Here is an 8,002-nt window from a genome sequence, read left to right on the forward strand (position 1 = left end):
TTGTAATTCAGGCAACCTAATTTTCATAGTAAGTGCAACATTTGTAATTTATTTCATAATTCTTGCTTGTTTTTGCCTTTATCCAGGTATCAATGTTGTAGATTCTTTTTTCTGTTAATTACCTATGACTATATATAGATCTATATAAAGAGAGTTTTATATGCATATATATAATTATAGATATTTACTAGTTAGTTACTTCTATACTGTACATCTATGACAACAGCATAGGTTTATATAGTCACACGGTTTGCAGGTTTGTAACTTATACTGTGAAAATGTCAAAAATTTACATTTTTTCTTTTAGGTTCTTCGTTCCTTTATTTAGTTTAACAAGAAGACAGTGTTAAAGGTGACAAAGTGCCTGTGAATATGACTAGAGGCTAAATAACATTTTCACAGGTAGCACACATATATATAATATATATAGTGACACATGAGTGCATGGGAGGCAATCAGTGGGCTTTGCTAAACATGGTAAGCTGGATCAGGGTGTTCTAATGCCTTTTTTTCTCTTTTCTCCCCTTCAGATCCTCTGAACAGAAGTCTGCATAACTCCACCTCTGCTTCCAGAACCCACCCTACCATTGACGTCACTTCAGGTTGCAACCCCTTGGACACACTCCTCCCACCTTACCCTTTATAAAAGCATCCACTTTTCTTGGGCTCAGTCTGAGGAAATTACTTGGCTCCATCGAGCGTTAATTGATTACATTGTGGGTTTATTTTCCCCAGGAGTTGTGAATATATAGGATGGAACCCCAAACCTTTTTGTGTCATTTTTGGTCATTTTATATATATATATATATATATATATATATATATATATATATATATATATTATATTATATTATATATTATATATTAGTGCTTAGTGCATTTGAAGATATTTGAATAATCTTATATTAAGGCATTTATTTAATTTGTGGACATTAAAATAATGTAAGATTAAGCAGTTGTAGATCATATAGAAGAATCTGAGTTAAGCATGTCCCAAATCTATCAGCCCATGTTTTCATTTCAAGCATTTTACTTTTAGCTTTCATTTCACTTTCCTTTTAAAGCCCTGGGTGAGCATGTTTAAACACCATAAAGCTCTGTCTGCTAGGGAAAGTGCTTCATTACATCTCTGGGGTACTAACACATTTTCTGGCTTGCAAGGCCAATTTGATTACCAAATTACACTGTGTGGAAAATAAATCAGCCTAGATCAAAAGAATTTAATGATAAATACAAGTGTATTAAAGCTAAACAATTCAAGTAAGTGTTTACTTGGTTCACACTATAGTGACACACAATTCATAAGTGATTGATACATACATTACACATCTACATACATAAAGACAAACAAAAAAAAAAACGATTTTAAAAAGAAACTGAGTGTTATGAAAAAAGTGAACATGTTTGTAAATTGTAGTGATCAGGAGAATAATGGCAAGACACTTAAGTGCTCAGTTCACACAATTAAAGAAGAATTAAATTCTGTTTTATTCCAGTTCATAGTCTATCCAATACACAGAGAAAAGAGCAACCCTCCTTAAAGTGTGTTTTCTCAAACCCACAGATGCTCCAATGAGTCCTAGGAGACAAGAAAGAAACCAATTCATACCTTTGTACATGTGCTGTTTATAGATAACCAAGTGTCTTATCAAATTAATATTTCAGTATCTGCTTCTCCAATTGGCCCGTCTTCTTGTAAACACCAATCAGCTGTTGAAACTGGTATTGCTCAATGCTATTAACAGCAGGCTACAGACTATTATCTTACTTTATAAGTGTAGAATTCACGGCTAAACCTGCATTGTTGTATTTAAATCTGCAAGTTAGAGAATTTCTGTGATTTGGTCTGTGAAAGATACACAGGTCAAATACACATTATTAAAACTCATGATGATCTAATTTTTCCATACTATTTCATAAAATAGCAAAAATAAACACAGGAAATAAAGCTACTTCTTTTTAGAGATCTCTCATTGCCTTTCTCAATGTGCACTACCATCCATTATGCATGACCAATCTGGCATATTGCACAACTATGATAACTAATGCAAGAAACAATAACAAAAAAAAGTATTTTTGTTTTACGAATAGAATCACTTTATATATTGTGAAAGTTAGGGGACACCATAGAACCCCAAATTCCAAACACACAGAAACAGGCGCAGGTTTAAATAACAGGACATTTATTACAAAATACCTTATATACAACAATTCAACATGGTGTCTCTTCTCTTTTCTGTCTCTCTCTCCACCGGACTGATACTCCACCAAGGCGAGTGTTGTCTGTCTCTGTTCCCAGCTCCATCTCACCTGGACAAGGCAGTGCAGTCTCTTTTATTAAGTATCCAGGAGTACTTTTGGTGTCAGGGCCTTGTCTGTTGGAAGCACTTCTGGGCCATACAGGAGTCGCAAATAGTAGGGAGAGTAACCCTGAAGCACCCCCTTGCAGAACCCACGGACACTAGCAGTGTTGCACTACTGGACTACAATTCCTACCATTCCCTTCAGTTTTCTGAATGGGTACCAATACCCAGAGATGCTTCAACCTAGCGTGCGTGGGGAGACAATAAGCCGGAAATATGGAAATATTGGTCTCCCCTCTCCTTCTGTTTTAATGGTGTCCCGGCCAGGTAAAGATCCCAAATGAATTCTGGCTCTGACTCTGGTCCCAGCATGTTGTCCCTCACAATATATATATATATATATATATATATATATATATATATATATATATATATATATATATATATATATATATATATATATATATGTCACAGAGTTGCACAAGAGACTGGAAAAAGGAACAGGTTTCCAAAATCTTTATTGCTGATCTGGCACAGACACAATACTTTATTCAAAAGGGGATTATCTTCAGCAAGCAAGCACACAGGTTGCAACTGCCAAATGTTGTGGTCCAGTTCCACCCTCCTGGTTAAAAGAAGACAAAATGGGTTCAGTGGCTCAGAAGTAGGGACTGGGACAGATGCAGGACAGAAAAGGACAAAGGACAGGAGAGTGAGCTGTTAGACTTATCGGGACTGGGTCTTTTAAAAATTCTATACCTCATGCGAGAAGCCTGTAGCTGATCGTGCAAAGGATGGGTAAGAGTCTGTTTGTTTCTCTTTGAAATTCTGTTTAAGAGGGAGTTTTTGAAGAGCAGCTGTGTTTCTTTTCCATAGGTTGTGAATGACTGGAGTTAAAACAAAAACAAAGAAGTGATGAGTTCTGTCTTAGTCTTCTGTGGTTCTAAAAGAGGGAAAGAGAAAAGGCATTAATACTCATTACTGACTCTTTTTCTGATGTCTTTTACGCTCCTTGTTCAACCCTTTTCCTGTCCCCTAAGTGCGCGTGTGAGACAAGGTTTACTGTTTAATGGAGAAACAGCTTGCAGTTAAAAGCGTATGAGCCTGCAGCTGCCGGCACGATGCAGTAAGAAAACGTAATAGAGGAGGTACTATAAGCAATAGTCACTATATACAGTATATATTTGTGTGTGTGTATATACATACTGTATACAGACTGTTGAGCAGTTTTCGGTAGATGTAATTCCATCTGTTACATAGTATAAGACAGGAAAGTGCAGGTTTAGCTGGTATCAGAGATCAAGGAAACAGGCTTAATAAGTTAAGAAGTTGTTACCCACTGAGGACTGTTATGCACGTTATTTCCCAGTCTTAACTGCCAGTGTGGCAGGGTATCCACTGCCATAGGCATGTCAGCTCAGCGAGTGTGTTCAGCACTACAATCAGCCGGGAACTGATCAGCTGATGCAGGTACCTGTCTTTCATTTTCAGTCTCCAGATTGTTTGCATCAAAACTGGAGTTCCATAAGTCAAGAGTCTAATTTAGCAATAATACACAAAAAATAAATAAATACACATTGAGTATTTTGCTTTGTGCATTCGCTCCACTCTCTTGTCTAACGTCAATGCCAATCTAGACTTTGTTTACTCTCTTCCACTCACATATACACAGTGATTCAACATCAAGTCAATGAGTCTAACAGTCCTCCTAGTAAAGATCATCTGCTTATAATGTGACAGTGAGTTTTATCAACATTTATAGTTTTTATCGCCCTGATCCCCTTGACTAGACAAAAGTCAACATTGGCCCTAAAAGAGTTAAAGGACCAGCCTTTGAGCTCCAATCAAAAGTTGTCATTATGCTAAAAATAACAATTATAATAGTATTGTCTCAGAAGTTACTTTCTTTAAAATGTCTGGACAAACTTCTGGAGTTAGGGGTGATCCTAGAAATTCCAGGGAATTCAAGACTATGGTGCCTGTCATCAATATTATTCCATGTCATGTATGATTTGTCATTTCATGCTTGCCACTCATCACTACTTACTTGTCACTGATGAATTTTCATTCTTGATGGGTCATGCATTGCATCTCATTTGTTATTCATAATGCATAACTTGTCAGTCATGTCTACTTTTCACTTACCACACATCACTCATGACTCATTATTTTTAATTTTTAGCCTTTTTTAATAACCAATAATGGTTGAGTTTTGTTAATTGTCAATTGCAATTTTGGGTGGAATTTAGGTAAATGACCTGTATGTGCTTCACTACTGATTTATTCATGTATCAATCAAATGTTTATTTTATAATCCAGGAGGCTGCTGTTTCCCAGCAATATATGTCTATTAACAGAAGCAAATTCCTGCTACTCAAAAATTTTTCAATGTGTTGTTTCAGAAAAGAATTGCACTATTTCTTATTTATTTAACAAAGATATTGCCAGTTTACTGCCCATAACATCATGAACATGCATGCATTTGTCAAGTAGTCTTCAATTTGTGGATAGGACCTGAGGCAACATTTCACTTACTGTACACTTAAGTATTAATCATGGTATTTAGCACAAGTGTTCTTAAAGTGTGGGGTTAGCATCCGGCCTTACTCTACCCCAGGCCCCATCCATTTAGTCCATCACAGGGCACACTCATATGAATCAATTTTCAGACAAATGGTAAAAATATGCAAACTCCATTTAACCAGTCTAAGACTCAAACCTGAGCTCTTGGCACACTGATGCAGTAATGCTAGCTCAATTACATTGTGTACTTTACTTAAAGCTGCCGTCTTTTGGACATCTTCCTTTTAGACTTCTTTTGTCTCTGGTAACCTCTTGCCAAATGGATAAACTATTTAAAACAAGAATGTTAAAGGTGAAAAATTCCAATTTAAGTGCTTTTAGATAGATATATGGATAGAGCAATAGAAACAAAGTACTTTATTTCACCCAAAGGGGATATATAGCTTTTATAGGAGCTCAATGAATAAATAAATATTATAAGAAACAACAACAGCAATCTCCCTCAAGTACACACCAAAATGACTAAAAAGAAGCAGAAAATTCTAGCTTTGCTAAAAATAAAACAAACAGTCACAGTCACAGTGAGGTATTATACAAGCATATAGCTACTGGTATAAAGGAGCCCCAATTCTTGACAAATTTCTGCTAAATAATTTGATGGCTGAAAGTCCTCAGTGTTTTTCTGTTAGAGAGAGGAAGTGCAACACTATTTATAATGGAACTCAGTTTTATCTTCATCCTTCCACTTCTACCTCCAGGGGTTCCAGAGGGTATCCCAAAATTGAGCCCCCCTTGTTAATTTTTTTTTTTTGTTTTTTTTTAATTTATGAAAAAACATGAAATGTTCCATGCAATCAAGTCAAACTTAATAAAACTAAATTCACCCCCACTGATGAGAAATAGAGGAAGGCCAAGAGCCAGAGAAAAACTTTGAGAGTAGTAAATAGGGAACAAAGTCCTTCTCCACCATTAAAATTTTTTATTCTAAAATGTTATTGATTAGATCCTGCCAGGATTTTGAAAAGTTTTAAACAGATCTTCTAAGTGAGAATTTGATTTTTTTCCAATTTCAAATAGTATATAACATCAGTTAGCAAATAACTTAGAAGAGGTGGACTAGGATTCGCCCAGTTTGAGTAACATAAGTCTATATGCTCATAGTGAAGTAAAGGCAATTACAGTTTGATCGTTCTTCTCCATTTTAAGCCCACCTGGGAGTACACCAAACACAGCTTTTAGTGGATTAGGAGCGATTGTGACACAAAGGCTGTCAGATAGGCATTTAAACATTTTTGTCCAGAGTGATGTTAATTTGGTACATGCCCAAAACATGTGGCCTAGTGAGGCTGGAGCTCCATTGCAACGTTCTCAGGTTGGATCTTGCCCTGGAAACATTTTGGACAATTTTAAACAAGATAGATGTGCTCGATAAAAGATTTTAAGTTGAATAATTGAATGCTTTGTGCATATGGAGCTAGAGTGAATTCTGTGCATGGCTGCCTTCCACGCTTTTTCTGAAATGTTGAGTGAGAGATCCTTTTTCCACTGTATTCAGGGATACTTAAAAGGAAGGAACTTTAAAATGGTTTTATATATTATAGAAATGCTGTCTGAGTCTTCAGGACTGATCAATATCTCTTCTGAAATAGAAATAGGTGGGAGGTGAGGAAATTAGGCAGATTTTCTTTAGCAATGTTTCTAATTTGGAGATCGTGAACACATTGCGTTGATGGGAAGCTAAATTTGGAGTTCAATTGTTCATAGGATGTAAAGATATTATTTATATACTAATCTCTAAATGATTTAATCCATACATTTCCCAAACATTAAAAATTGTGTAAGTCTGAGACAGTGAAAAAAGGTATTTATCATGCAGATGGAGATGTTTAGGAGAGATGGCAGTGGAGTTTTTAACCAGATTGTTTAATGCAATCTCGGAAAGTGAGAGGATGCCTGAGGAGTGTAGAAGAAATGTACTGGTGCTGATATTTAAGAATAAGGTGGATGTGCAGGACTGTAGTAACTACAGAGGGATAAAACTGATGAGCCACAGCATGAAGTTATGGGAAAGAGTAGTGGAAGCTATGTTAAGAAGTCAGGTGATGATTAGTGAGCAGCAGTATGGTTTCATGCCAAGAAATAGCACCACAGATGTGATGTTTGCTCTGAGGATGTTGATGGAGAAGTATAGAGAAGGCCAGAAGGAGTTGCATTGCTTCTTTGTAGACCTGGGCAAAGCATATGATAGGGTGCCTTGAGAGGGGCTGTGGTATTGTATGAAGAAGTCAGGACTGGAAGAGAAGTACATAAGAGTTGTACAGGATATGTACGAAGGAAGTGTGACAGTGGTGAGATCTGCAGTAGGAGTGACGGATGCATTCCAGGTGGAGGTGGGATTACACCAGGGATCAGCCCTGAGCTCTTTCTTATTTGCAGTGGTGATGGACAGGTTGACAGACGATATTAGACAGGAGTCCCCGTGGACTATGATGTTAGCTGATGACATTGTGATCTGTAGCGATAGTAGGGAGCAGGTTGAGGAGACCCTGGAGAGGTGGAGATATGCTCCAGAGAGGAGAGGAATGAAGGTCAATAGGAACAAGACAGAATGCATGTGTATAAATGAAAGGGAGGTCAGTGGAGATGTGAGGATGCAAGGAGTAAAGTTGGTGGATGAGTTTAAATAGTTCAGCAGTACAGAGCAATGGGTATTGTGGAAGAGAGATGAAGAAGAGAGTGCAGACAGGGTGGAATGGTTGAAGAAGAGTGTGAGGAGTAATTTGTGACAGACGGGTATCAGCAAGAGTGAAAGGGAAGGTCTATAGAATGGTAGTGAGACCAGCTATGTCATATGGGTTGGAGATGGTGGCATTGACCAGAAAGCAGGAGACAGAGCTGGAGGTAGCAGAGTTAAAGATACTAAGATTTGCACTGGGTGTGACAAGTATGGATAGGATTAGAAATGAGTACATTAGATGGTCAGCTCAAGTTGGACGGATGAGAGACAAAGTCAGAGACGCAAGATTGTGTTGGTTTGGACATGTACAGAGGAGAGATGCTGAGTATGTTTGGGAGAAGGATGCTAAGGATAGAGCTGTCATGGAAGAGGAAAAGTGAAAGGCCTAAGTGAAGGTTTATGGATCTGGTGAGAGAGGACATGCAGGAGATGGGTGTAA

The 8,002-nt window shown here is 37.3% G+C and overlaps 1 long non-coding RNA gene across 1 annotated transcript in view; it reads left to right on the forward strand.

The window, feature by feature from the left end:
* LOC120530573 overlaps positions 1-726 on the forward strand; it is a 297,129-nt gene extending 296,403 nt beyond the window's left edge. The window contains exon 3 of the long non-coding RNA XR_005633995.1: positions 531-726. This is a non-coding gene — a long non-coding RNA (uncharacterized LOC120530573). The remainder of the gene's footprint in view (positions 1-530) is intronic.
* The last annotated feature ends 7,276 nt before the right edge of the window (positions 727-8,002 follow it).

The sequence above is a fragment of the Polypterus senegalus genome, chromosome 6, assembly GCF_016835505.1.
Source record: "Polypterus senegalus isolate Bchr_013 chromosome 6, ASM1683550v1, whole genome shotgun sequence".
NCBI lineage: Eukaryota > Metazoa > Chordata > Cladistia > Polypteriformes > Polypteridae > Polypterus > Polypterus senegalus.